The 27,993-nt window shown below is 44.9% G+C and overlaps 1 pseudogene; it reads left to right on the plus strand.

Moving 5' to 3' along the window:
• The first annotated feature begins 1,783 nt into the window (after positions 1–1,783).
• LOC137362775 (probable G-protein coupled receptor 139) lies at positions 1,784–24,483 on the plus strand (annotated as a pseudogene).
• Positions 24,484–27,993: the final 3,510 nt, after the last annotated feature.

Here is a 27,993-nt window from a genome sequence, read left to right on the forward strand (position 1 = left end):
CACAGCTCATGGTTCTACACCCGCAAACCACCTCCCACCGCCAACCAACTGCACCCAATTAACATGTACATAACGTGAGCAATGACGTCACCAGGAACATGGTGGAACAGACCTTCTGTGTGATGAAGCAATGTTTCCGATGCCTGAAACGCTCGGGAGGAGTCCTCCAGTACACGCTGGAGCAGGTGTTCAAGTTCATGGTGTTCTGCTGTACCCTTCATATCATCACCATCATGAGGGCACAGGCATTGGCACCAAGATTCTGGAGACCACCTTAAGAGGAGGAGGAGGCAGGGAGGATATTTCCTGGATGCCTTTAACCTGGACAGATTGTCGGAGAGTCCCTGCTAAGATTCCGGTTCCCATAGGAAAACTTCTCTTCACCAACATGGCTCCCCCCTTCTCCAACATTACGCCCATCTGAGACACCCCATCAAGGTGTCCCATTGGTTACTATTCTGTAATAAAAACCACCAATAAAAATCTTTTCACTAACATCTTCATACAACAACACATCCAATTATACAAACAAAACTCGACTATTTACCCTCGTGTATTCCCTTAGTGACTGTCTTGTGGGTTCCCTCGACTTGCCTAGGTCTCCTACACAGTGCTTCCCCAGTGGCTGCAGCATGGCTGGTGGAAGGCTGCTGTCCTTCACTGAGTGAGACTGCAGATGGCCTTCCAGGACGTTCTCGAGCAGCTCTGGGCCTTGAGGCCTCAGATTAAGACTGCACCAACTCGACATTGGCAGCAGCATCCTGGGCTGGCTGATGGGGAACATCATGGATACTGGTCGAGTGAGAGTGAAGGGCGAACAAACACTGTCATCCTGAGAGAGGATAGCAAGTCCGTGCTCCATGGAACCACTCCCACGGGACGACACCTCAGCAATCTTCATAGCGGCAATGGCCCCCTATTCTGGATACACCACCACATTTATCTGGGATCCGATCTCCAGTGAAGTACTGGAAGTGACCCCCAGTACCTGATTGGCCCTGAAACTTCGCTAGACTTAACTGGGTTGTGGGGCTGCAGCAATGCATCTGGTCCCAGAGCTTGTGAAATACCGGCAGTACGCTCCGCTAAACCCGTACACTTATTTTGGGTCTAGGAATCCAGTGATGGGCAAGGTCCCAGGATTGCAGTGAATCCAGCAGTGGACCCCGTTCCCTGACCGTCCCTAGTTACGCCAAAACACTCTGCAGCAGTGGGTGTGGGCACTGGCCTACTGTAGTACCAGCAGTGCCCCAGCTCCCTGCAGGCCCGGGTGATCCGCAACACTTGCCTGGTGTCCGGGTCTCCAGTCATGGCCCTTGTCTCCGGCCTGGTGAATTACCAGCAGTGACCCCGACTATCTGACTGGTCCTGTTGTCCCCACCGCATTGAGCTAGGACCTAGGGCTCCAGCGATGGTTCTGTACCCAAATCTGCTGTAGTACTGGCAGTTCCACTGCTTCCAATGGCGTTGCCGATAATACTGAGCTGCTGGCCCTCTGATTGTGCAGCAGATTTGGCAGGCAGAATCCCCATCATTATAGGGATGTTGACAAATACGAAGTTCCCCTCATATTTTCGGCCCGTGATCAGGAACCACACTGGTTCCATTAAATTCAGCTCCCTGCCTCCAGCAGAAATGCCTGTCACTGGTATTTGATACATACTTATTGTGGTAACAAATGCAAACATGTCACCACAAACCCCTTCAACTGTTGCTGTTCCTCCCAACCTGATGCATAATTTCATGATAATGCTTTCTGCTTCTTAGCCAATGTCATATCCACATGGTCACCAGCGATTTGAACCATGGAGTGCTTGTTTCCAAAGAATTCCATTCGCTTGCATTTGATCACGTGACATGTGAAAGTCCATATAAGTAATATTAACCATGTTACCTTCCACACCATACTCGATTACGTCATTGTAGAACTCGATCATATTTTGTCAGACATGATTGACATTAATATATCCTGGCTGCTTGTCATTTGCAAACTCAAGTTTTTTGTTGTTTTTTTTTCCAAGGCACATATAACTTGTCCACAGATTATAGACAGTCAAAGTTTCCCAATGTTACACCGACGTTAGGCTGCTGGAACTGTAATGACAGAGTTTACCCACATCTCCATTTTTTTGCAAACAGAGTGCAACAGTGGCACAGTGGTTCGCACCACAGCTTCAAAGCTCCAGCGACCCGGGTTCAATTCTGGGTACTGCCTGTGTGGAGTTTGCAAGTTTTCCCTGTGTCTGCGTGGGTTTTCACCGGGTGCTCCGGTTTCCTTCCACCACCAAAAGACTTGCAGTTTGTCGGTAAATTGGCCATTATAAATTGTCCCTAGTAGAGGTAGGTGGTAGGGGAATATAGGGACAGGTGGGGATGTTGTAGGAATATGGGATTAGTGTAGGATTAGTATAAATGGGTGGTTGATGGTCGGCACATACTCGGTGGGCCGAAGGGCCTGTTTCAGTGCCGTATCTCGAAAAAAAAAACATTTGTCAATCAGGAGTCATCTGTCACTACTCTCATATCCAAGGAGGATTGACAGATTCTGGCCAGTGTCTCTGCTATTTCCACCATTATTTCCATCAGCACGCCTCATACATCCCATCAAGATCGGGTAAATGCTATTCTTTATAGTGGCACAAAAAGTGTTGGATTGAAAGGGGTTAACTGAATCAGTTTGTTCAGTGACTGTAATTAATATCAGTCTCCATGTAACCAAATTGTGTCCCTGGAGGGTTTCCTGCTTTTAATAATAAAGTACTCCTTTCAATGTGTTATCCTGTAGTGTCAGTGGGAACATCAATACTGGCATTAACAAGACCAGTGCCTTTAGATCGAGGGAGAGGATCGATCAGAAAGTGAGAACAGCAGATTGGAACGTAACAACAGGGAGTCAGATTCTGAGAACAATTGATTGAAATGTCACAACAATGGGACAGAATTTGAGAACAGCAGATTGGAATGTTCCAACAATGGGCAAGAGTTTGTCTTATTGGTTTTACAGTCTTACTGCAGCTGATGATTCGATACCACTAGAGTGGCGGATCACTGATGCACTGAAGATTGTTCAGTGCATTTACTATCTCATCCTCGCTATTGTTGGTGTCCCTGGTAAGTCACTCTCTATCCAGCTTTTAATTCTATAAACCATCTTTAACTGCAGTACTGATCTAGGCATTTATTCTGCCCTCTTTGTTACTGTTGTCATTCCTGGTAAACCTCTTTCTTCAGCTATTAACTCTATAAACCATTGCGAACTGCATTAGTGTTCTTTTAATTTACTGTCACAACTTTGCTGCTGTTGGTGCCCCTGGCTAGTCTTCATATCCAGCTATTGCATGCGCAAATCACAGTTCAATACATTACTGTCCTTGTTATTTAAGAATTAGGGAGATTGAAGCCATTGTTTTCAGTCCCTAATGCAAACTTTGTCTCCATCCAATGAATCTGCCAATATATGAGGCTGAAACAGACTGCTCAGTTTCTCACCAATCGATTGCAGCCTGAGCTGAGTTACAATACAGTATCCTGTCCATCATCAATCTTGTCTGCTATCACCTCCTTAGGCAATCTGCTCCTTCAGTCACCATCTACCTCCTTGTTAAATCAAGACTCGACTATCCTAATGCTCCCCAGACAAGAGTCTCAGTTACAAACTTACATAAACCACAGCCGATCGAAATCTCTGCTGCCAGTATCCTAACTCTTACAAAATGCTGATCATTCATAACCCCTGTGCTCACTTATCTACAGTTGTTCTTGGTCTAGTAGCACACCAAATGTGTTATTCTTATTCTTGTGCTCAGATGTCTTTATGACCCCCATCCCACCAGTTAGTCTCATTCTCCTTGTTTGTTCAGTTTGCTTAAACACTGTTTTTTTCAGGTTTACACTTGCTGCCGTTCAATATTCAGTGTATTAACACCTAATCTGTACTAATGCTTTGTCTTTCAACACACCATTAACATATTGTTTGTATTTGCTCCGTGACCTTTTGGTCAGCTATGTGGCCTGGTCCAATCTAGACCTCCTTTGTTATCTCTTGCCCCACCCCACCTCACTTGCTTATAACCTGTGACTTTTCTAATATTTGTCAGTTCCGAAGAAGGGTCACTGACCCGAAACGTTAACTCCGCTTCTCTTTTCACAGATGCTGCCAGACCTGTTGAGTGGTTCCAGCATTTCTTGCTTTTATTTCAGATTTCCAGCAACCGCAGTATTTTGCTTTTATTTTAGTCTCATTCTCCTGTCCGTTTCCAATATTCCTACATTTTTTCTCTCCCTTAGAGTATTTCTGCAGGTCATTTTTAAACGTGAATTGTTCTGGCTCTGGATTTCTCTGTGGCTGCAATTCTGGGATCCGTGGCACCACTGGTGCCGAGGCTATGCAGCATAGAAGCCTTGAAAGCCACTTACGGATTCTGCCCAGTGGACTTTCATGGTGATCAGAGCATTCCAGCAGCATTGGCACACGTGTTTTAACTTGGTTTGTACATGTTCACTGATGGCCTGTATTCGTTAATTGCACGAGGAACACACTTCCAGCCATATTTAAAAGGAGCAGACATCTAATTTGCAGGTGAGGGCCTTTTGACTTACCTCAGCAGTTGTAAATTTAGTGGAGGTGCTGTGGATGGTTTTCTGGAGGTTGCATTGTGAGCTGTTGCAGACATTCAAGGAGGACAGAGGATTTGGTAACCAACTGTGGGTGAGGTATGAGCACAGTAGTTACAGTGCATCTGGGTCTGCAACATGACCAACAAATGGAGCAGAGGGTGTAGAGAGGGGTGGCTTTGCAAAGATGGAAGAGGAGAGGGCTGTGTCTTTCCCACCCCGGGGTTTCCAGAGGACTTTTCCTACCTACCACTGACCAAGGAGCAATGTGTGAGGCGACTCTGATTCTTTAAGGAGATGGTCGCAGAGCGTGCCATCTCCTGCAACACGACCTGCAAATTGACAGCAGGGTAAGGACGGAGCTGCCAGTGGCTATGAATGTCACAGTTTGATTGGACGTTTATACATTCAGTTTTTTTTCCAGGTGGGAGCACGTGACATTTTCCAGTATGCTGGCCATTGATATATACACTAGATGGCAGAGGCTATCTATGACGTATGTGATGAATACATCATTTTCTCCATCAGGAGGGAAAGCAAGATGAAATGACCTGTGGTTTTGCCGGGAAAGTGGAATTCCTGACGGTATACGTGTCTATGTGGGGGCTTCATGTCAATAGGTTGAGGTACCGGAGGTGAAATAACTCTCACTCCATTGGTGTTCAGTTGGTATGTGACCAGTACATCATGTTGGTGACTATTCAGTATCCTGGCAGCAACCACGTTACCTGCATTCTGAAGCCGTTGGCCATTCGCTCTATCTTCGGCCTGTGCAGAGAATCAGGATGAGGCTCCTCAGAGACAAAGTTATCCTCCCTATAGACGGCTCATAACCTCCCAACGCTTCCCACCCTTCCCCCGCCACCAACCAATCACGTGAAAATGACCCAAGCATAACCTGAACAATAGAACCACCAGGAACACGGTGGAGCAGACCAACACCGAGAGGTATCAATGCTTCCGATTGCTGAACCGCTCAGGAGGAGCCCTCCAGTACACACCGGCGCAGGGGCCCAAGTTCAAGGTGTTCTGCTGTACCTTTCATATCATCACCATCACAGACATTGGAACCAGGCATCAGGAGGCCACCTTCAGGAGGAGAAGGAGGACGAGGCAGGTCGCATATTTCCTGGATTCCTTCCTCCCTGACTTGTCTAGTGCTGCTACACAGTGTTACCCCTGTGGCTATAGAATATTATATTTGTTATGGGATGTGGGCGTCGCTGGCCAGAGCAGCATTTACTGCCCATGCCTAATTGTTCTTGAAAAGGTCGTGGCGATCTGTTTTCTTGAACCACTGCCATCTAATTAGTGCAGCTATATACACAGTGCTGTTAGGAAGGGAGTTCCACGATTTTTAATCAATGGCAGTGAAGTAACGACGACATAATTCCAAGTCAGAATGGTGTGTGGCTTGGAGGGGAAATTTAAGGTGGTGGTATTCCCATGCATCTGCTCCCCTTGCCTTTCTAACTGGTAGAGTTTGCAGGTTTGGAAGGTGCTTTTTAAGGATGCCTGGTGAGTTGCGACAGTTCAACTTGTATATGGTGCACACTGCTGCAACATTGCACCAGTGCTGGAGGCATAGAGCTATGACATGGAAGGAGGCCATTCGGAATGCAGGCTCTCTGCAGAGCAATACAATCAGCTCAACTTGCCTGTACAATGCCCATATCCCTGCAAGTACATTTTCTGCAAGTGCTCATCCAATTTTTTTTTTATATCATTGATTTGTCTCCGCATCCATCACCCTTATTTCCAGGTCATTACCAACCGCTGCATAAAAAAAAGTTCTTCTTCACATTCCCTTTGCATCTCTTGCCCAAAATCTTCAATCTGTGTCTCCGATTCTTGTGCCATTACTTAATGGGAACAATTTTACCTTGTCAGCCTTACTTAAGTCCAGCATAATATAGTATACCTCGATCAAATCTCAATCTTCTTTGCACCAGCCAGAAGAACAATAGCTTTTGCAACCTAACTTTGTAACTAAAAAAAAACCCATCCTGAAACCATTCTGCTAAATGTCTTATGCATCCTCTTCAAGCATCCTCACATCCTTCCTAAAGTGTGGTGATAAGAACTGGCAGTCCACTTGGGGGATAAACAGAGCTTTATAAATTTTCATTATACCTTCTCTGTTTTTCTTCGCTATTGTTCTATTTATGAAGCCCAAGAATCCATAAGCTTTACTAAAAATACTCTCATTCTGTTCTGCCAACTTCAAAGATCACTGCACATGGAGCGCCAATTCCTCTGTTCCTGCACCTCCCGCATGGCTATATCAAATTCTATCTGCCAATTGTCTGCCTATTGTGCTCGCCTAACTTTGTCGTGTTGCAGGCGGTTCAGATCATCGTCATTGTCGGTCACTCCTCCAAGTTTGTTATCGTTGGAAAATGTTGAAATTCTATCGTATATTACACGTTTCCTGTCATTTAAAACAACAAAAATAATAATAGAAAAAACAGTGGTCCTAGCCATGATATTTGCGGATCACTACTGTCTACCATCCTCCGGTCTGAAATCAATAACCTTTTAACATGACACGCTGTTTACTGCCATGGCACATTTTATTTTTCACCTATTGGATACTGACCCTCCTATTCCATGAGCCACAATTTTGTTAACCAGCCTCTATCTGGTAATTTATCAAATGCTTCCTTCAAATGCAAATGGACATCAACCACTGCATTACCTTCACCAACTTTCTTTCTGAAAATTCTGTTAGATAATTCAAGCATGATGTTCCTTCCACAAAGCAGTGCTTGATATCCTTATTAACTCAACCTTTCCAGGTGTCTCTTGATATTTTCCCTGATAATTGTTTCTAAACACCTACTGAGCATTAATGTTGGACTAATTGGTCTTCAATCGGGAGGACGGTCCCTGCACCCTTTCTGGTATAAGGGTGTCACATTTGCCGCTCTGTAATCCTTTGGCACCTCTCCCATCTATGGAATATTGTAATATTATGGCAAGCCCTTCTGTTATCTCAGCACGATTTCCTTCCCCAACCTGGGATGCAAGCCATCCGGACCAGATGGCTTATCTACCTTAAGTGTAGCCAGCCTTTCCGGTACCTCCTCCCTATCAATTGTTACCCGATGCATTGCCTCCACTCTGTTCATTTCCACTGATATTGTGGCACATGCCTCTTTCTAAATAAACAGCGATATGAAGTACTCGTTAAATATATTTACCTTGCCCTGCACCTCTAAGCATAAATTGCCCTATTTTTGTCTAATACGCACTACTCCACCTCGCACCACCTGATTAATAACTGCATGCCTGTAGAGAATGTTTGCATTCCCTTGTAGATGGTTTTCGGGCTCCCTTGATGTTGAATGGGAGTGCATGTTGAAGGTGGTGGTTGAGGTGTTCATGAATCGGGCTGCTTCGTCCTGAATGGTTTAAACGTCTTGGGTGGTTTTGGACCTGCAGTCATCCAGGCAAGTGAAGATTATTCCATTACGCTCCTGGCTTGTGTGGTGTGAATGTCACTTGCCAGTGATCAGACCAAGGTTGTTTTTGTCGAGGTATTGCTGCGTGTAGGAACGAACCGCTTCAGTACCTGAACAGTGACACATGGTACTAAACACTGTGCAATCATTAACGAATATATCTGATTCTGACCGTATGATGGAGGCAGGTCGTTGATGAAGCAACTGAAGATGGTTGCACTTAGGACACTACCCTGAGGAGCTCGTGCAGTGTTGTCCTGGACCTGTAATGATTGACCTCCAACAGCCACAACCATCTTCCTTTGTGCTATGTACGACTCCAACCAGCAGAGAACGTTTCCCCTGATTCGCATGACTCCAGTTTTGCTAGGGTTCCCTTGATTCGGGGAAGGTTTTGTTAGATTGGGAAATCGTGAATGTGACTCCTTTCTTCTAAAGGGGAGGGAATCAGGAAGCAGGGAACTACAGGCCAGTTAGCTTAACAACTGTCTTAGGGAAAATGTTGGAAGCTATTGATAAAGACATTATAGCAGGGCATTTAGAAAAAATCAAGCCAGTCAGGCAGAATCGGCATGATTTTTTGAAAGGGAAATCAAGATTAACCAATTTATTGAAGTTCTTTGAAGGAGTTACATGTGCTGTGGTAAAGGGGGACCAGTGGATGTATTGTACTTATATTTCCAGAAGGCATTTGATAAGGTGCCACATCTAAGATTATTGCAGAAAATAAATGCTCATGCTGTAGGAAGTAACATATTTTTATGGATAGAAGATTGGCTAGCTAACAGGAAACAGAGAATAGGCATAAATAAGTAATTATCTGGCTGGCACGATGGAACGAGTGATTTGACACATGGATCAGTGCTGGGGCCTCAAATTGTTGAAATTTATATAAGTGACGTAGATAAAGGGACCGAGGATATGGTTGCTAAATTTTCTGATGACACAAAGATAGGTAGGAAAGTAACTTGTGAAGAGGACTTAAGGGGGCTACAAAGGGCAATAGACAGGTTAAGTGAGTAAGACCTGGCAAATGTAGTATAATATGGGAAAGTGTGAAATTGTCCACTTTGGCAGGAAGAATAAAAAAGAAGCATACTATCTAAATTGTGAGAGATTGCAGAGCTCTGAGATGCAGAGGGATCTTGGTGCCCTAGTCCATGAATCGCATAAGGTTATTGTGCAGGTACAGCACGTAATTAGGAAAGCTAATAGAATGCTATTGTTTATCGTGAGGGAAATTGAATACTAAAGTAGGGAGGTTATGCTTCAGCTACACAGGGCACTGGTGAGATCACATCTGGAGTACTGTGCAAAGTACTGATCTCCTTATTTAAGGAAGAATGTAAATGCATTGGAGATAGTACAGAGAAATTTTACTAGACTAATATCTGGAATGGGCGAGCTGTCTTACGAGGAAAGATTGGACACAAGACATGTATCCATTGGAACTTAGAAGAGTAAAAGGTGACTCGTTTAAAACATGTAAGATCCTGAGGAATCTTGATTGGGTGGATGTGAAAAGGATGTTTCTCCTTGTGGGAGAATATAGAACTAGGCGTCACTGTTCAAAAGTAGGGGGTCGCCCAAATAAGACAGCGATGAGGATTTTTTTTCTCTCTCTCAGAGTATCATGGAATTCTCTTCCTCAAAAGGCGATGGAAGCAGAGCCTTTTAATACTTTTAAGGAAGAGGTAGATAGATTCTTGATAAGCAAGTGAGTGAAAGCATATCGGAGGTAGGTGGAAACGTGGTGTAATCAGTTCAGCTATGAACTTATTCAATGGTGGAGAAGGCTCTATGCGCCTAGTGGTCTACTAATGCTCCTAATTCGTATGCTCATAGCTCCAATTCTGGTACATCCTCTATTTCCTTGCATTTTTATTTTCCTTCAGATATTTATCTGCATCTGTTTGGATGGTTACTGTTCAATTTGTATCCACCGCCCCCTCAGACAGTGTATTCCAAATCCGAATGACTCATTGCATCAAATAGATTGTTCTCGTGTTACCTCTGCTGTTTCTGCCAGTCACCTTAAATCTGTCTCCTCGTGTTAACAGCTCTCCTCTCGAAGGCAAATATCCCAAGTATACTAGCCTTCATCAAGTGGAGGTGACTTTACTGTCTCAGGCACGTTCGCAGTTTGGATGACTGACACCGGATATTGTATATGAGAAGATAATGCAAACCAGAAGACCATCAGGACGGCCAAAACTCCACTTCAAGGATGCTTGCAGGAGTGACATGAAGGTCATAAACATTGATTGTCACATCTGAAGACACAGGCTAACAGCAGAATAAAATGGTGATATTGCCTCTGGGTTGCATGCACCGCCATGACAATCAATGGCTACACCAGCTTGACAACAGATGCCAATACCAAAAACTGCACCCCCACAACGACACCCGATAACAACCTCACATGCAGCACTTTTGACAGAACATGCCTCTCATTGATTGATCACTTCATCCATCAAGCTAAACTACACCGGTATGAAAATATCCCATAGCAAATGGATTTGCTGCATGTCCATCATCTCCCAGTGATCGATGGATGTCAGCAAAGTGCTGGCGATTGGCACGTCCGATATTGGAAAAAGTTTATCTTGTTTTAATTTGACGAAATACTTTATAACGCTAAAGACCTCTATCAAATCTTTTCTGAAACGCCTCTGCCTTAAGGAGAGCAACCCCAGCTTCTCCAATATATCTACTTAACTGTAATCAATCATCCCTAGAGGTACCCCAGTGAATTTCTTCAGAAACGTCTCCAAATCCTTCACATCCTACCTAAAATGTGGTGCCCAGTGTTGAACTCAATAATCCAGGTGGGGCCTATCGAATGTTTTCTGTAGGTTGGGCATAACTTCCCGGTCTTTGTGCTCTTTGCCTCCATTATAAAGCCTCTGGACCTATGTGCTTTATTAACTGCTTTGTTAACCTTTTGTGTCATCTTTCAAGAATTGTGCATTTACATCACTACTCTTGCACCCCATTTGTAGTTGCACCATTTAGTTTGTATTGCTTATCCTCATTCATCCTCCCAAAATATATTACCTCACATATCGGCCTTGCTAATTACATATTGGGAAGACTGAAGCCATTGATGACAACGCTTCCTAGCTACAGGCTCCTTTGCAGCTGTCTGCGACTGAACAAGACTGTTTAGAGAAACTTAGTGTGACTGTTGAACCTGAGATGAGCTTCTGACCAAATGTTCATACCATCACTAAACCAGTCTAATTCCACCCACGTAACATCGCCCGAATTCACCCTTTCCCGCTTCTCTGCTGCTGAAACACTCAGCCTTACTTTTGTTACCTCTAGCCTTGACTATTACAACAAAGAACTGACTGGTCTCCAATATTCTACCCTCCAAAACTTGATGTGATCCAAAACACTGCCCTCCGTCTCACACCATGTCCCACTCAGACATGACCCCTATGCTCACTGGCCTACATTGTTTCCTGGTCAAGCAATGCCTCCATTTTAAAACTTAAATCTGTGTTTTCGTTTCCACCATCGCCTCACCTCTCCCTGACTCTATAATCTCCTCTTGAAAGCAACCCCCGAACACCACTGCTCACTTCATTCCAGATTCTTGACCATCACTGATTTGAATTACTCTACCATTGGTTGCCATACCTTCAGCTGCCTAGATCCTAAGTTCTTAAATTCCCTCTGTAAACTTTACATTGACAGGCAGGAGGCAGAACAAAATGGTTAGGACCTGTATTTTGCAGAACGGAGAAAAAATACATCTGCCTGAAAGAGAAGGCTTTCTTCTCTTGTAAAACAAGAAATTTTACACTTGAGGTGGTGGCTGTGGTCTGCCTGGAGAGACAAAAAGACCCATGGATTGGAAATAACCCAGATAAAGAGGAGTTGCCGCTCTCTGTGGAGAAAGTCTCCTTTGCTGAGAGGAAGCCCTGCATTTTTTTTTAAAGCTAGAAGATTCCTATTGCTGCCAGTCTCTGGAAAATCTCTGGCTAAGGAGTGATTCTTGTTGCCTTTTACGTTATGGGAGATCCTGAAAGCTGAAGAAAGCTTCTATTGCAAGATTACTATTAAAGGTCGACCTGTTGTTGCACCCTTTGCTGAAAGATCGGTGTGACGCCTGCTGCATTCAAAGTACTGCGAACGCCTATCTGGGACTGTTCGTCAACCTTTTTCTTTTGGGCCTCTTATCTCGAGAGACAATGGGTAAGCGCCTGGAGGTGGTCAGTGGTGTGTGGAGCAGCGCCTGGAGTGACTATAAAGGCCAATTCTCGAGTGACTGGCTCTTCCACAGGTGCTGCAGTAGTGTGCAGTAGTGGGAGTGAATTAACAGTGCATTACTCCAGCGTTGCTCTTAACAAAAGCACACATTGAAGCAAATGAAAACGATCTGATAGCCATTACGTGGACATAGCTGCAGGATGACAAGGATTGGCTCCTGAATATTGAGGGGTATATGACCTTTATGAAGTCCAGGAAGCTAGGTAACGCTGGAGGGCTAGCATGGTCAATAAAGGATGGATTTCGTGCAATATTTAGAGATGACGTTGGTTCAGGAGATAAGGATGTAGAATCATATTGGTTGGAGATGAGGAATAGTAGGAGTAATAAGTCACCAGTGGGAGTGGTCAACCTGCCCGCTAACAGTAACCATAATATAGGACGAAGTATACAAGAATAAATGTTGGGTTCCTGCAATAAAAGGATTGCAATAATCATGCGTGATTTTAATCTACATATAAACTGGAAAAATCAGATTGACAACATTAGTCTGAATGAGGAGTCATAGAAAGCTTTGTGATAGTTTCTTAGAGCAACATGTTCTGGAGCCAACCAGACAGCAGGTTATATTAGACTTGGTATTGTGTAATGTGTCAGGATGAATTAATGATCTCATAGTAACGGCCCTTCTAGGTAGCAGCGAGCACACTATGATTGAATTTAACATCCAGTTCGACAGAGAGAAGAGTAGGTCTAAGACTAATATTTTAAACTTAAATAAGGGAATCTATCTGGGCATGAAAGCTGAGCTAACTAAAGTGAACTGGACTACTAGGCTTGGAGAAATATTAACATAGATATAATATAGACAGGTTGAGTGAGTGGGCAACAAAATTGGCAGAGGGAGAATAATGTGGGACAATGTGAAGCTCACTTTGGCAGGAAGATTAAATAAAAATCAGAGAATTGCTTAAAAGTAGATTGACTGCGGAATTCCGAGGTGCAGAGCATTCTAGATGTTCTAGATTATGTCATAAAAAGTTAGTATGCAGTTACAGCAAATCATAAAGAAGGCTAATAGAATGCTATTCTTGATTACAAGAGGAATTGAAAATCAAATTAAGGAATTTATGGTTCAGTTGCACACGGCATTGCTGGGGCTACATCTCAAATATTGTGTGCAGTTTTGGTCTCCTTATTTAAGGAATGATGTAAATACGTCGGAGGCGGTAAAGAGAAGGTTTATTAGATTGATACCTGGAATGAAAGGGTGGCCTTATATGGAAAGGTTGGAAAACAGGGGCTTCTTTTCACTGGACTTCAGAAGAGTGAGGGGAGACTAGATTGAAGTATGTACGAACCTGAACGGTCTTAATAAGGTAGATGTACAGAGGATGTTTTCTCTTGTGGCTGAGTCCATTACCAGGGGGCACTGTTTTAAAATTAGCTGTCGCCATTTTAGGACAGAGATGAGGCGATTTTTTTTTCTCTCACAGGGTTATGTGACTTTGAAACTCTGTCTCAGAAGGTGGTGCAGGCGGGGGTCATTGAATATTCTTAAGGCAGAGGTAGATAGATTGTTGTTAGGCAAGGGAATCAAAGGTTGTCGGGGTAGATGGGAGTGTGGAATCCGAGACACAAACAGATCAGCCATGGCCTTATTGAACGGCAGAGCATGCTATAGGGCCGAATAGCCTGCTTCTGCTTCTAATTCGTACGTATCTATGCTCGTATGTTCGTATGACAGCGCTGACACAATGGGCCGAATATCCTTCTTCTCTGCTGCATCAATCTCTGATTCCATGAACAAGAGACAGAGGATGGAGAATGAGGGAGGGAGAGAGAGAGAGGGAAATAAAGTAAGAATGAAACAAAGGAAAATAGAGTCGGTTTTGTGCTGTTTTTTGTGAGTAGGGGTTGTGATTCGTGATCTGTCCATACCCGTTACTGTTGAGGCAGGTAATACACAAACTTCATACAGCCTCTTCATTTCCATGAATTCTACCCGCGCTGCTGTCTCTCTGCACGCTTAACAAAGGCCTAACTGTGTGTGGAACTGGCTCCTGTATCAGCCAGGGTACAGCTCTTAAAGGTAGTCTGTCCCAACGCACGGTTTCACAGGAGGCTGCTGCTGCTGACTGTGAATGCTACAATTTGAGTCAAGGCAAATGGAATACGAGGGCAGAGGGAGGGATCTGTGGTTCACGGATGTGTCGGTGGAGGCCTTAGTCAAGGAGGCTGAGGCAATGTTTGCGTGGGGTAAAGCGGAGACCCTCAGGAAATGCCCTCCGAAGGAGCTGGGAACAGGTGGTCAGGGAGGTCAATGCGAGAAGTCTGGCTCCGAGGGCAGCAGTGCTAGAAGAAGTTTAATGAGCTTACACGGGTGGTCAATGTCAGTGAATTCATCTCCACATTGCAACTTCTGCCCCCAAAACCACCAAACTCTAATACTTCTCAAATCACGACACAACCATCACTGAGCCATCAGCAGTCCCTAACACTCAGGACTGACGCCTAGCATTTACATACTCCATCTCACTCTCACACATTTTCCACTGATGACAGCCCCACACTTATCTGTCACCTCCTCCACATACCTCCAGCTATTCAGCTATGGCAGGCACATCACCCAAACAAATTGCAGCACAATCACCGACATTCTGCCCTCTCTCTGGGGACATAATTGCGTCTCTAATACTCTGTGTGTGGTGGCCAATAACATTCCAGGTGGGTTCAGCACAGGTCAGGGAAAGAATTGCATCGTTACTAAAATGTGTACTGTGGTCAGTAGCACTGCCAGTGTATTAGCACAAGCTGGGGATATAACTGGGCCTTTCCTGCTCGCTGTGTGGGTCAGTATCACACCGGGAGGGATTGCAACTGGCCGGTGATAGACTTAGGCCTTTCCTGCTCCCTGTGTGCATCAGTATCACACCGGGTGGGATGAAGACATGTTGGGGATAGAATTGCTTCTCCATTTGCAACAGGAGACTTGGAATCTGCCCCATTTAGTTCAACCTCCAAGTTTTAGCATTCAATTTTCACAGAGAAAAGTTATTTTTTTCTCAGTTTTTAAAAGCTTTACGAATTCGTAGAGTTCAAAACAAAAACAACAAAACTCTTGTGACACCTTGGTAAAATTAAACGACCTTCTTTAATATGTTTCATTACCATGCAAATCAGACGTAAAAAAAACTATCGGAATATATTTACGCATTCATGCCCCCATTTACTCCACTGGTAGATAACACAATTTTGCTTTGTACCACTGTTATTCATGTAACTCACTAACGTTACATTCGTGACAAAGCATCGGCAACTACAATGTTTCATCACCACCCCCCACCCCCCGCCCCCGAAATGTGTACAATCTTCAAATCAAATGGTTGCAACAATAAGCTCCATCTGAATATTTTGGCATATTGGTTTTTAACTTTTACCACATATCTTCTTCCCATTCAGCGAATTTCAAACTTCCAAACATAGTCTCCAAGTTGTTTCATGTGTTCATTCCAAGTGTCCCTACAGAACAGCACTTCAGCAAGTTGAACTGAAAAGTTAGAAACAGTGGCCATTAGTGGTTCACTAGTGTCTGTGAAGTTTTTTGAGTATCCATTACACTGTGTGGTATGACTGGACACTGATAAAGACCATGTGGTGTGACACAATGTATACTACAAACAGCAAGGGTATCAGCACCGATCCCTATAGTACACGACTTGTCATAGGCTTCCACTCACAAATACAACTCTCAGCCAGTACCCTCTGCCTCCTGCCACTAAGCCAATTTTGGAGACAATTTGCCCTGAATCCCATGAGCTCTTACGTTCTTAACCAATCTCCCATGCGGGACCTTATCTAAAGCCTTACTGAAGTCCATGTAGACTACATCGACTGCTTTACCCTCATCTGCACATCTAGTCACCACCTCGAAAAATTCAATCGAGTTAGTTAGACACGATCTCCTCCAACAAAGCCATGCTGACTATGCCTGTTTAATCCCGACCTCTCCAAATTCATCCTGTGTCTCATAACTTTTCCAATAGTTTCCCAACCACTGCTGTTAACTCAAAGGCCTGTAATTATCTGGTTTATCCCGACTGCCATTCTTGAATAATGGGACCACATTCGCTGTCCTCCAGTTCTCTGGTACCTCTCCTGTGACCACAGAGGTTTTGAAAATGTGTGACAAGAGCCCCTGCTATCTCCTCATTTGCCTCTGGGACACATCTCAAAGAACAAAGAAAATTACAGCACAGGAATAGACCCTTCGGCCTTCCAAGCCTGCGCCGATCCAGATCCTCTATCTAAACATGACGCCTATTTTCTAAGGGTCTGTATCTCTTTACTTCCTGCCCATTCAGGTATCTGTCTAGAAACATCTTAAATGACGCTGTCGTGCCCGCGTCTACCACCTCCGCTGGCAAGGCGTACCAGGCACCCACCACCCTCTGCGTAAAGAACTTTCCACGCATATCCCCCCTAAACTTTTCCCCTCTCACTTTGAACTTGTGTCCCCTAGTAATTGATGCCCCCACTCTGGGAAAACGCTTCTTGCCATCCAGCCTGTCTATACCTCTCATGATTTTGTACACCTCAATCAGGTCCCCCCTCAACCTCCGCCTTTCTAATGAAAATAATCCTAATCTAATCAACCTCTCTTCATAGCTAGCGCCCTCCATACCAGGCAACATCCTGGTGAACCTCCTCTGCGTCCTCTCCAAAGCATCCACATCCTTTTGTTAGTGTGGCGACCAGAACTGCACGCAGTATTCCAAATGTGGCCGAACCAAAGTCCTATACAACTGTAACATGGCCTGCCAATTCTTGTACTCAATACCCCGTCCGCTGAAGGAAAGCATGCCGTATGCCTTCTTGGCCACTCTATTTACCTGCGTTGCCACCTTCAGGGAACAATGGACCTGAACACCCAAATCTCTCTGTACATCAATTTTCCCCAGGACTTTTCCATTTACTGTATACTTCACTCTTGAATTGGATCATCCAAAATGCATCACCTCGCATTTGCCCTGTTTGAACTCCATCTGCCATTTCTCTGCCCAACTCTCCAGTCTATCTATATTCTGCTGCATTCTCTGACAGTCCCCTTCACTATCTGCTACTCCACCAATCTTAGTGTCGTCTGCAAACTTGCTAATCAGACCACCTATACTTTCCTCTAAATCATTTATGTATATCACAAACGACAGTGGTCCCAGCACGGATCCCTGTGGAACACCACTGGTCACACGTCTCCAGTTTGAGAAACTCCCTTCCACTGCTACTCTCTTGTTGCCCAGCCAGTTCGTTATACATCTAGCTAGCACACCTTGGACCCCATGCGCCTTCACTTTCTCCATCAGTCTACCATGGGGAAAATTATCAAACGCCTTACTGAAGTCCATGTATATGACATCTACAGCCCTTCCCTCATCAATCAACATTGTCACTTCCTCAAAGAATTCTATTAAGTTGGTAAGACATGACCTTCCCTGCACAAAACCATGTTGCCTCTCACTGATAAGCCCATTTTCTTCCAAATGGGAATAGATCCTATCCCTCAGTATCTTCTCCATCAGCTTCCCTACCACTGACGTCAGGCTCACCGGTCTATAATTACCTGGATTATCCCTGCTACCCTTCTATCTCATCTGGTTCTGGAGATTTATCCACTTTTTAAGCCCCCTAAAACTGACACACTTCCTCCCTTTCAATGCTAATATGTTCAAATATATCACAATGCTCCTCCCTGATCTCTACACCTATATCATCCTTCTCCATAGTGAACACAGATGCAAAGTAATTATTTAAAACCTCACCTATGTCCTCTGGCTCCACACACAGATTGACACTTTGGTCCCTAATGGGCCCAGCTCTTTCCTTGGTTATTCACTTGCCCTTAATATGCTTTAAAAACTCCGTAGGGTTAATCTTTATCTTGCCCGTTGGGGCTTTTTTCTTGTCTGCTCTTAAATCTCTTAATTACTTTTTTTAAGCAACCCCTACACTTTCTATCCTCCTGTAGTGCCTGCGCTGTTTTCGGCACTTCGAATCTGCTATAAGCCTCTTTTTTTCCTGATCCAATCCTCTAAATCCCTTGTAATCTAGGGTTCCTTTAAATTGTTGGTCCTCCCCTTCATCTTAGTGGGTACATGTTAACTCTGAACTCTCACTATTTCCTCTTTGAATGAGCCCCACTTCTATGTACTTTAGAAGAGCGTGTTGTACTGTGATTAAAGAAGACTTGTTAAACATCTCATTTGGACTATCTAAATTCCAAAGACAGTTTCAGATACTCGGTTGTCTGTCTGTGGTTAATTTCACCTCCAAAAGTGGAACTTGTTTAGCCATTGTTCGGGTTACTGCACATGCAGGAAATATTCCTGGAACTTGTTTCCGTAATTGTTCTGTTTCTTTAACTTCACCTGGTTTCTCCGTGACTGCAGAAGAAACTGACACACTTCCTCTGGCCAAATATTCCCGAGGACTTCGTCAACTCCCTCTACTGGCACAGTATGGACACCTTTGCCAGTTGTTGTTCCAGGCATTAGGTCAGTGTCTAGATGCACTCGATGCAAAGGTATGGGCATATACACCCCAATAATACCATATACTAAACCTTTAGCGTTCATTGCGCTCTCTGGTGGAAATGTTATACCTTTCCCCAGAAAAACAATTTGGTTGTTCCTGTATCCTTAAGCATTATGATGGGTGTGCCTGCCTTACCTGAGGGATATGAAATTATTTTTCCTTTTGACAAGAAGAACCTTCTGTCGATAAGATTCAGGGACTAAATCAAACACAGCGAGAATAGCCCTTTTTTGCCATCTCATAATCTGCAGAAGCCTCTTCAGGAAGCATGGTTTAAACTTCATGAGCTCTGCCTAACAAGCTGTTTTGCATAAACACTGTCCAGCTTTCATTTGTCCAGTTCAATTGTTTGGCTATTTTTTCAAAAGAAATGAAAAATGCCTCGGCCTCCATTTCCTCAAACTTAAGGACAACTTCTATAAATTTAAGCACAGTTTCGCTTGTTCCTGGGCTGTATTCAGATTCATTTTGACCAGAATTTCCCCTGGAGTCAGTACTACACCTTTGTCTTCGTTCCATGTCTTTAAGTTAAATTCCCTCTTTTTCAAATTCAAGCTTTATTTTTATTGTCAATTCTTTCTCAGTCTTAAGATTTCTTCGTCCTTCTTCTGCTCAGTTTTTTTTTCATTTCTAACTGAATCTTAGCCAATTCTACTGCATCACCCTTTGACTTGTTTTCTTCTTCTTCTTCTTCTTCTTCTTCTTCTTCTTCTTCTTCTTCTTCTTCTTCTTCTTCATCTTGCAGTTGCAAATGTTGAACAATGTTGTCAATTATCTCTTATTTTTAGTACCTGATTTCAAATTGAACCCCAATTGTGCTACCAAATCTTTCAGTTCAAATTTGGTTAAAGTTTTCAAGTCACTGAGGGACACATTCCCCGCCCACCCCAAAGCAAAAAAAAATTAAAAATAAACTTCAGCAGCTGCTAATGCCATTCCAATGTTATAGATTTTAACCTTATAAAAGAAAACTGGTTCTTTTTTTTTTCTCTTTCAAATTATTACTCCCCTCACAATTAACGTAATTCGCATAGGAAACGATCCCCACATGAACCCCCAATTAATATGTTATGATCAAGGCGGGAGTACTGCACTGTCAATTCAGTCCCACTAATTTATAAGTCATAGCATATTAGTGGAGTTTCCCGTCTATTGGAAAATAGTCAAATCAAACACCCGAAGTATCCCCCAGAATAAAGCATACCAAATTAGTTTGTTGTACAAAACGACAAAATTAGCTATTTATTGATAAACTGTGATTTAAAAAACAATGAAAGAACCCTAGATGTAAAAAAAATCTTATTCTTCCGAACCCTCATGCACACACGTAGACATTCAAGAAAACAAAACTTTTAACTGGTTATAAAAGGATGTTTTGAATTTCAACTGCTTCTTAGGAATAATAAAATAATTAGGTTTTCACGTTCTGGTAGGGTATTTCTGGGCCAGTGAGATGTCTCTGAGTTGAATAGTCGGATGCCACTGGATGTCTCTCCAGGCGAGGATGATGAACATTCTGTGACGTCTAGGTGTTCACAGCACTTTGCCTGCAGCAGACGTCACACAGCTCTTTCTGCAAAGTGTGTAACAACAGGTCTACCTGGGTTTTGAAATAACAATCCAGCAATAGAAGCTTTCTTGAGCTTTCAGCATCTCCGAAAACAGGAATCACTCCTGAGGCAGAGATTCCTCAGAGGCTGGAGGCAATACGAATCTGCAAGTTTAAAAAAAAAATGCAGGGCTTCCTCTCAGCAACGGAGACTCTCTCCACGGAGAGCATCAATTCCTCTTTCTCTGTGGCTTTTCCTGCCCAGGGAACCTTTTCTCCCGCCAAGCAGACCAAAGACACTAACCCAAATGTAGAACTTATTTTTTTGTAACAAGAGAGGCAACCTTCTCCTTCAGAGAATGATTCCACCCCCCACCCCCGGTCTGCAAAAACAAGGTGCCAGCCAGTCTGTTCTCCTTCCTGCCTATCCAGTTCACTGATCGTTCACAAAGAAAGAAATTAATGAACACTAACAATATGTCACGTGACCTGTCATTTCCCTTACTGTTGTTTGGAACAGGTGCCTTGCAGTCTCTCCCACTTAGTTCACTCGCCAAGTTTCAGCATTCAATATTCACAAAAAAATCCTTTCTATCAGTTCTCAAAAGCACACAAAATTCTTCGCTTTAAAAAATCACACTTGTGACACTATCAATTCATCTACTTTTTTTTTTGAATGCTACGTGCATTCAGATACATAGCCTTTCATTTTGCCTTTTGCTTATCATTGTAACATCTAGTCTCGAACGCTGGTCCATTCTTAGGCTTTTCTCTGTGTCACTCCCTGCCATTCTCTAACCTTCATTTCACATTTTATTATCTTGCTGTCCTGCCATGACTATAACCCTTGATTCGCTTCATGTACATAAGCTTGATCCATCGCCCGCCTTGTTTAGTTTAAAGCACTCTCTACTTCTCTAGTTTCCTGCAACATTGGCCCCAGTTCGATCCGCTCTGAACTGGACTGTCTGCTGGTCTGTCTCTCGCTGACGCCACTGTTATACACTGACTGTGGCTACTGACTGTAGCCCTGCTACTTGTGCAGGCCGCCCAGTAAAACAAGAGAGCCTCACTGTAGGATTGGAGCAGGACCCCTCCGTGTGCAATCTGTGGCCCATGGATGGACTCCCGGCAGCAAAGGCTGCTTCGACATTAAACACTCCTGTACTCAACGACTACCCTCAACCAGCTTCCAGGGGCTACCGGACTGGCACCAACAACCTCACCGCACTTACTTGGGGTCTGGTACTCCAAGGCCGCTCCTGGTCCAAGGCCTGGTGTACCAGCAGTGATCCCCACTCCCTGACTGGCCCTGGCTGCACCTGCCCCCACCCCCTTCACCTTCCTGGATTCTGAGAATCCAGCGATGGTCCTGCTCCAAGGACTGGTGCACTTCCGGCAGTTGCCCTCAGCCGTAACGAGCCCCAGCTGCCCTGCCACACATACCTGGTGTCTGGTTGTCCAGGATGGCCCTGGCCCCAGTCCTGGTCTTGTACTAGCAGTGCTCCCCTCTTTTTTACAGACCCATGCAACAGTGCACCAATCTTCTTGGCTATGAGTTTCCAGCGAAGGTCCTGTTTTCAGGCAGTGGTCACCGTTCCGTGACTGATCCCGGCTACCACACCACATATCTCTGGGAACCGACCTCCAGTGATGTTCCTTGTCCCAGGTCTTGTGCAGTATGGACACTGGCTCCCGGTCCCTGACTGTCCCTGAAACCCCACCACATTAAACTGCTGTGTGGGGCAGCAGCAATGCAACTGTTTCCAGACCTGGTGTGATGCAATGGGCCCCACCCTCTGAGTCCCCCCCGTAAACCCCTACACTTAGCTAGGATCTGGGATACCAGTGATGTTCCAGTTCCCAGGAATGCAGTAGATCCAGCAGTGGCCTCCGCCCCCTTTCCAGTCCCAGCGACCTCAGAACACTTACCTGGGGTCCATACTCAGCAACAGTAGGCATGGGCTCGGGCCTGGTGTAGTACCAGCTGTGCCCCTCACTACCTGACCGTCCCTGGCAACCCCACCACACTTAGCTGGGGTCCAGGATCTCCAGCGATAGCCCTCGTCCCAGGCCTTGTGTAGTACTGGCAGTGGCACTGAGTCACTAACTGGCCCTGGTGTCGTAAACCACACTTGCCTCAAGTCCATGGCTCCAGAGACGGTGCTGAACTCAGGCGCTGTGTAGTACTGGCAGTCCCACTGTTCCCTGTAGCACTGTCTGTCTTACTGAGATGCTGGTCGTCTGATTGTTCAGCAGCTTTGGCAGGCGGGATCCCTATCTCAAAGGGATGGGGCCATGGCGCCGCGCAGTAAATTGCTCGAGTGCTACTGAATTAGACCGGGTAATGGCTCTCAATTCCCAAGACGAGGTTCCCCTCACGTTTTCTGACCCCTGGAAACAGCTCCGCTGTCTCCACGACATTCAGCTAAATTTCTCTCTCCAGCAGAAATCCCTCTCATTGAAACAATAATTAGATACATAATGAATGTGGTAAAATATGCACAAATGTCACTCCGATCGCCTTCAAACTGTTGTTTTGACTCCCAACCCGATATATATTTCCCGATAATTCCCCTAGCTTACAGTGAAGTGAGTGACGATTGAGATTAGTTCTTTCATTGATTTATTTAGAAGACGCATTCCCAATTATTGCTTTGAAATAAATGAATTCCGTTCTGCCTGCCACAGGTGAGGAAATCTCTCAGTCAGTCCAACGTTTAACTTTCTGTACAAGAGCAAAATGCTGCCATTGCTGTAAATCAGAAATAAAAACAGAAAATGCTGGAAATGTTCCGCAGGTCTGGCAGCATCTGTGGAGAGAGAAACAGAGTATTTGTTTCATTCATTGACCCTTTATTAGAACAAGGGGAGATTACAGTTGGAACAGTTTTTAAACCAGGCAGGGAAAGGGGGGTGGGGATTAAGATCAACATGGAGTTTAACAATTTCAATGTCATCCTTTTGTCATTTAATCACTCCTTCCTTCCACCATACCACAGACTTTTTTGTTTCTTTTTTCATGTCCAATCATTTCAATATGTCACTGGATACAGGAACACATTTATAAATCTCAATAAGTCCTTAATTCTTTGCTCCCAGCCTGATATATAATTTCTCTGTTTATTTCCCTTCCTCACAGTTAACTTGCTTACGATTGGGATCATGTCTCGGCGAAAGTGCGGTCTCTCCAAATGTGTCACTCGCTACCTGGTGGCCATGGCAACGGCGGATCTACTGGTCATTATCCTCGACCTGATAATGAGGCACATTCCCATTGTTTATTGGGAACAGTTTCAGTTCCTGGAGTCCATCCCCATGTGTAATATCCACGCCGTCCTGCTTTATGCAGCCACAGACTGTTCTGTCTGGTTCACTGTCACTTTCACCTTTGATCGATTTGTGGCCATTTGTTGCCAGAAGCTGAAAAGTAAATATTGTACTGAGAAAACGGCGGCTGTGGTTCTGGGAACAGTGACTGCGTTGAGCTGTTTAAAGAACATCTTCTGGTCTTTTATGCTAACAGATGAGTATAGGCTGGGGAACTACCCCTGGTTTTGCCAGGTAACAGTCGATGTTTGGTTCTCTCGGGTTTGGGGAACAGTCGAGTTCTTCCACAACATTCTAACCCCGGGGCTCCCATTTGTGGTGATTCTGCTGCTCAATGCTCTCACCATCAGACACATTTTAGTGAGCAACAGAGGACGCAGGAGACTCCAGGCTCACAGGAGTGGCGAGAATCGCAGAGACCCAGAGATAGAGAGCCGAAGGAAATCCATCATTTTACTGTTAGTTATCTCGGCCAATTTCATCCTGCTATGGGTTGTGTTTATGGTGAATTCGATATGGTGGCGGATGTGGGGTCTGGGGTTTGTGTCTGTGTCTGTATATCTACCTGATTTTGTGCAGGAATTGGCTTTCATGCTGCAACTCCTGAGTTGCTGCACAAACACTGCGATTTATGCCGTGACCCAGACTCATTTCAGAGAGCAATTGAAGAATGTGCTGAAATATCCCTTCACTACAATTGTGAAATTCTGTCAATAATGAGAGGAAATGAATCACTATCACACGCTACCATGGGGCGCGGCCTCTCGCTAACGTGACAGAGTGAGGTGAGGTCTGTCGCTATGGTGGCGGAATGGGGCGGAGCCTGCCACTATGGAGATAGGTTGGAGATGTAACCCGCTGCTAGGTGACCTGGAAGGAGCGAGGCCTGTCTCCACTGTGACAGAGAGGGCGTGCGTCCTTTCTTTATGAAGGCAGAGCGGGCTGGGGGTGGCTTAATTGTGTCTGAACTCTGGCAAGGCCTATGGCGATGGAGACAGTGTGGGGGCAGATCCTGTTGCTATGGTTTCTGAGCGCGGGCGGAATCTGTCGCTAAGGAGACAGAGTGAGGACGGGGACTTTCACAATGCGCTGATAATTGGCAAGTAACATTTGCGCCATACAAGTGCCAGGCAATGGCCAACTCTCCTTGGCAGTCAATGACATCACGATCGCTCAATCCCTCAATATCAAAATCTTGCAGTTTGCCATTGACCATAAACTGAACTGGAGTAGCCAGATAAATACCGTGGTTACAAGAGCAGGTCAGAGGCTGGGAATCCTGCTGCGAGTAACTCACCTCCGGACTCACAAAAGCCTGTCCACCACCTACAAGGCACAAGTCAGGAGTGTGATGGAATACTCTCCACTTGCCTGGGTGAGTGCAGCTCCAACAACACTCAAAAAGCTGAACACCATCCAAGACAAAGCAGCCCGCTTTATTGGCACCCCATCTACTACCATTCACTCCTTTCACAACTAACGCACAGTGGCAGCAGTGTGCACCAATCTACAAGATGCACTGCAGCAATGCCCCAAGGTTCCTTCGAAAGCACATTCCAAATCCGCAACCTCTGCCACCTAGAAGGACAAGGGCAGCATTTTCGTGGGAACATCACCACCTGCAGATGCCCCTCCAAGCCACACACCATCCTGACTTGAAGAATATCATCTTTCCTTCACTGTCGCTGGGTCAAATTCCTGGAACTCCCTTCCTAACAGCACTGTGGGATTACCTACCCCACATGGACTGCAGTGGTTCAAGAATGCAGCTTACCACCACCTTCTCAAGGGGCAATTAGGAATGGGCAGTACTTGATGGTCCAGCCAAGGACCTCCGCATTCCATGATGCGAATAAAACAAAGTGGTATCAGAGAGCGAGCAGAGAATGTTCATGGAGAGAGGCCTAGGTATTTTTCTAGGTGACAGAGCACGGGCGTGGCTTGTCCTTATGTTGACTGAGCGGTTTCAGAACGTGTCACTACCAGAGTGGTGGCGCGGTCAGTCCCTGTGGTCACAGATTGCGGGCCATGTCGCTATGGTGTCAAAGCATGGGCAAAACCTGTCGCTGTGGTCACAGACCGGGTAGGGCCATGTTGCTGTGGTGACAGAGCGGGGACATGGCCTGTCACTATGCTGACTGTTTGCAGTGGGGCAAGTCGTTCTCGTGACCGAGCAGGGCGGGTCCTTTCTTTATTGTGACAGAGCAGGTCGGGGCCTGTCTCTACGTTTACAGTGCGGTGTCAGTGCCGGTCGCTATGGTGACAGCGCGGTAACCGGCCGGTACCGATGGTTCAGACCTGGGCTGGCCCTGTCGCTATGCTGAAAGAGCGGGGCGGGACTTGTTGGAATGGAGATGGGCAAACTGCAGCCTGAATTCTTTATAACCCAATTATACATTGGATTCTTTCCATTTTAACAGGGCAGCAATTAATATATTATGTTATGACCGCTCAAGACAAAGCTCCCAGTCAAAATATATGTTTCTGATACAGGTGGGAGCAACGCACTGTCAATTCAGCCCTGTAATTCCATAGGTCACATCATATATATCTTTCCGAAATCAAAGAAAGCAGCCACCAAATTAAATCATCTATTTATCCCTGAATGAGGTAAACAAATTAACTACTAATTTAAAAAAAAACCTGAAACACCACCAGGATAAACCAAGATCGAAATACTTTATAACTTATTTAGAGAATCTAACTCCTGCATTCCCATACATAAACACAAAGTACAATATTTTGGTGTTTAGTTAGCTACCCCAAAAATTGAAATAACTATAAAGTTTTGCAGATTATTCTTCTGATGAACAGTCATCTGATACAATACAGTCAAAGTTCACTTGGAGACTTCCAGTGCCTGATGAATTTGACAATAGGAATTCAGTTTTGCAGTGAAGCATCGAACTATTCCGTTTTCCAGCAAGGAACACAGCAGATCAATAATTTGTTTCCTTAAGAAATTAATCTGTCAGGAAGCTATTATCGAATTTTGAGAGAGTATAACAAATAGGGTTAAAATATTAAAATAATTAATTCACGTGCCAGAGCATCACACACACACAGCACAACCCAGGCCCTATGACTGATAGACACACAGGTCCTGACAAACACATATATGAACATGCACACTGCACAACCCAGGTTCTGACAAACACAAATACGCACGCACAGCCAAACACAGAACCTACATACACAGAGCAGAACTCACGCACTGAGACATGCACGTGCACACACACAAAGCACAACCCAGGCTCTGACACACAGAGATGCAGACACAGATACACATAGTACAACATAGGCCCTGAGACGCGCGCGCACACACACGCAAGCTGCACCACCAAGGCCCTGACACACACAGACACGCAGACTCTCACACACACACACACACACACACACACACACACACACACACACACACACACACACACACACACACATAAACAGTACAACGCAGAGTTTCACACACACACACACAGCTCAACCCACACCATATCACACACATGCACACACCACAACGCTGAGCCTGACACACACAAACACACACAAATACACCGAGCACAACCAATGCCCTGTTGCACACACACAACCATGCACACACACACATATTGCACAACCCGGGCTCTGACACACATACAAACACAAACACTCAAAGCACAACAGGGACCCTGATACACAGACAAACACACACGGAACAAAGAACAGTACAGCACAGGAAAAGGCCATTCGGCCCTCCAAACCTGCACCAATCTTGATGGCTGTCTCAACTAAAAGCTTCTGCAACTCTGGGGTCCGTATGCACACGCTGTGCACAACCCAGGCCCTGAGACAGACATATACAAACATACATGCTTCAAAACGCAGGTTCTGACAAACAAACATACACACGCACACAGAAAAATACAACACACGTGCACAGACAAGAATCCATGTCCTGTGGCATAATCAAGCACGGACACACGGACTGAGCACAAACCAGGGCCTGGCACATATAAACACACACGGAAACAGCCACACACAGAGCACAAACCAGAGCTTGACACAAACACACGCACACACGCACACACACACACACACACACACAGGAAAACACAGGTCCAGAGACAGGTACAGGCACACACAAACGTGCACACAGCACAAAAACACACAGAGAACCTCGCAGGCCATGACACGTAAACACAAACAGAAGCCACAAGCCAAGACCTGACAAAGACAGGCACGCACACA

The sequence above is a fragment of the Heterodontus francisci genome, unplaced genomic scaffold (assembly GCF_036365525.1).
Source record: "Heterodontus francisci isolate sHetFra1 unplaced genomic scaffold, sHetFra1.hap1 HAP1_SCAFFOLD_237, whole genome shotgun sequence".
In the NCBI taxonomy this organism is placed as follows: Eukaryota; Metazoa; Chordata; class Chondrichthyes; order Heterodontiformes; family Heterodontidae; genus Heterodontus; species Heterodontus francisci.